This window comes from Urocitellus parryii, chromosome 9 (genome assembly GCF_045843805.1).
Source record: "Urocitellus parryii isolate mUroPar1 chromosome 9, mUroPar1.hap1, whole genome shotgun sequence".
Classification (NCBI taxonomy): Eukaryota; Metazoa; Chordata; class Mammalia; order Rodentia; family Sciuridae; genus Urocitellus; species Urocitellus parryii.
In genome coordinates, this window is record NC_135539.1 from 45,522,575 (window position 1) to 45,526,371 (window position 3,797).

Here is a 3,797-nt window from a genome sequence, read left to right on the forward strand (position 1 = left end):
CAACTTGAAGGCTTTGATTTCTTTAAAAATTTAAATTTTAAGATGTATTACTATTCTGGGTCTTTTATTATTCCATATGAATTTCATGATTCTTTTATCTATTTCTACAAGATATGCTGTTGGGATTTTGATTGGCATTGCATTGAACTTATAGAGAACTTTTGGTAATATCGCCATTTTGATGATGTTAGTTCTGCCTATCCATGAGCAGGGTATGTTTTTCCATCTTCTAAGGTCTTCTTCTATGTCTTTCTTTAGGGTTCTGTAATTTTCATTGTATAAATCTTTCACCTCTTTTGTTAGGTTGATTCCCAAGTATTTTATTTTTTGGGGGGATATTGTGAATGGAGTAGTTGTCCTCATTTCCGTTTCAGAGGATTTGTCGCTGATATACAGGAATGCCTTTGATTTATGCGTGTTGATCTTATATCCTGCCACTTTGCTGAATTCATTTATTAGCTCTAATAGCTTCTTTGTAGACCCTTTTGGGTCTGCTAGGTATAGAATCATATCATCTGCAAATAGTGATAATTTAAGTTCTTCTTTTCCTATTTTTATGCCTTTAATTTCTTTTGACTGTCTAATTGCTCTGGCCAGTGTTTCGAGGACTATGTTGAACAGAAGTGGTGAGAGAGGGCATCCCTGTCTTGTACCAGATCTTAGAGGGAATGCCTTCAATTTTTCTCCATTCAGAATGATGCTGGCCTGTGGCTTATCATAGATTGCTTTTACAATGTTGAGGTATGATCCTGTTATCCCTAATTTTTCTAGCGTTTTGAACATAAAGGGATGCTGTACTTTGTCGAATGCTTTTTCTGCATCTATTGAGATGATCATATGGTTCTTATTTTTAAGTCTATTGATGTGGTGAATAACATTTATTGATTTCCGTATATTGAACCAGCCTTGCATCCCAGGGATGAATCCTACTTGATCATGATGTATAATTTTTTTGATATGTATTTGAATCCGATTCGCCAGAATTTTATTGAGGATTTTTGCGTCAAGGTTCATTAGAGATATTGGTCTGTAGTTTTCCTTCTTTGATGTGTCTTTGTCTGGTTTCGGAATCAGGGTGATGTTGGCCTCGTAGAATGAATTTGGAAGTTCTCCCTCTTTTTCTATTTCCTGAAATAGCTTGAAAAGTATTGGTGTTAGTTCCTCTTTAAAGGTTTTGTAAAACTCTGCTGTATACCCATCCGGTACAGAGCAATAGTAACAAAAACAGCATGGTACTGGTACCAAAACAGGCGGGTGGACCAATGGTACAGAATAGAGGACACAGTAACCAATCCACAAAACTACAACTATCTTATTTTTGATAAAGGGGCTAAAAGCATGCAATGGAGGAAGGATAGCATCTTCAACAAATGGTGCTGGGAAAACTGGAAATCCATTTGCACCAAAATGAATCTGAATCCCTATCTCTCGCCGTGCACAAAAGTTAACTCAAAATGGATCAAGGAGCTTGATATTAAATCAGAGACACGGCATCTGATAGAAGAAAAAGTTGGTTATGATCTACACGCTGTGGGATCGGGCTCCAAATTCCTCAATAGGACACCCATAGCGCTAGAGTTAACAAATAGAATCAACAAATGGGACTTACTCAAACTAAAAAGTTTTTTCTCAGCAAAAGAAACAATAAGAGAGATAAATAGGGAGCCTACATCCTGGGAACAAATCTTTACTCCACACACTTCAGATAGAGCCCTAATAACCAGAATATACAAAGAACTCAAAAAATTAGACAATAAGATAACAAATAACCCAATCAATAAATGGGCCAAGGACCTGAACAGACACTTCTCAGAGGAGGACATATAATCAATCAACAAGTACATGAAAAAATGCTCACCATCGCTAGCAGTCAGAGAAATGCAAATCAAAACTACCCTAAGATACCATCTCACTCCAGTAAGACTGGCAGCCATTAGGAAGTCAAACAACAATAAGTGCTGGAGAGGATGCGGGGAAAAGGGCACTCTTGTTCATTGCTGGTGGGACTGCAAATTGGTGCAGCCAATTTGGAAAGCAGTATGGAGATTTCTCGGAAAGCTGGGAATGGAACCACCATTTGACCCAGCTATTCCCCTTCTCGGTCTATTCCCTAAAGCCCTAACAAGAGCATGCTATAGGGACACTGCTACATCGATGTTCATAGCAGCTCAATTCACGATAGCAAGACTGTGGAACCAGCCTAGATGCCCTTCAATAGATGAATGGATAAAAAAAATGTGGCATTTATACACTATGGAGTATTACTCTGCATTAAAAAATGACAAAATTATAGAATTTGGAGGGAAATGGATGGCATTAGAGCAGATTATGCTAAGTGAAGCTAGTCAATCTTTAAAAAACAAATACCAAATGACTCCTTTGATATAAGGGGTGTAAACAAGGACAGGGTAGGGACGAAGAGCTTGAGAAGAATATTTACAGTAAACAGGGATGAGAGGTGGGAGGGAAAGGGAGTGAGAAGGGAAATTGCATGGAAATGGAAGGCGATCCTCAGGGTTATACAAAATGTCATATAAGAGGTAAGGAGGGGTAAGTCAAGAGAATACAAATGGAAGACATGATTTACAGTAGAAGGGGTAGAGAGAGAAAAGGGGAGGGGAGGGGAGGGGAGGGGAGGGGGGATAGTAGACAATAGGACAGACAGCAGAATACATCAGACACTAGAAAGGCAATATGTCAATCAATGGAAGGGTAACTGATGTGATACAGCAATTTGTATACGGGGTAAAAGCGGGAGTTCATAATCCACTTGAATCAAACCGTGTAATATGATGTATTAAGAACTATGTAATGTTATGAACGACCAATAAAAAAAAAAATTTAAAAAAATAAATAAATAAATAAATAAATAAAAAAGAACAAAAAAAAAAAAAAAAAGATGTATTACTTTGGCATTCCCTCAACTTTTGAGATGCACTGATCACTGTGCTTGAAAAAGACAAGACTGAAGATTGTACTATGAAATCTATTGAGTAATTTTCATAAATTATTTATCAAATGAGATTTTTAGATTTTTGTATTCTGCTTAGCTTAAAAAAAATAGTAGTTAAAAAGAGAGGCTAGTAAGTTTGATGCTATTTTTGCCAGACAAACTCAGCCGAAATCTTTAAAGTAACAGATGGGAAAAGGATGACTAATCGTTCTGTATCTGAGCACATTTCCCAAAATGTTGGAAAGAAGCTTCTGAATTGAAATCTTGAATGTATTAAATTTGTCAAGGTACACAGCAGTGCCTTTGTAAATGTTCATTATCTTATTTAATCAGGTGATAAGTGGTATAATGTAGCTGAGCTGAAGAATAGAGCTCAATTATCACTTTTTGTGAACAAGTTGGAATTGTCATGTTACTGTGTAATTGGTTTGCTTTAAAATGAACAATAAATTTAATAAAATTAAAAAAAAGAAAAATTTGGGTCCAGTGAAAAATAACTTCAATATTACTATAGGTGATAATTGGAAGAGGGGAGGGTAAAGTCTTATAACATCTAGGGTGGATATATAATTACTTCTGTATTTCAAAAGTATTTATCTGACTTCAGTGTTCAAGCTGTGTGGAATAGCCAGTGAGAAACTCAGAAGATGATCCATAGTCAGTTTTAACAATTGTGGTAAAAAGATTGAGTAAAGTCAGTTAGTTAGAATAGGGAGAACACATGGGTTCCAGAATGATTAAAAACCTAAAAAAAATTCAAAAAGAATCAGATAACTAAATATTTATAGGATGAATGCAGATAGTAGTCTTGATTATATTATTTTGATATTCAGTAATCAACTTA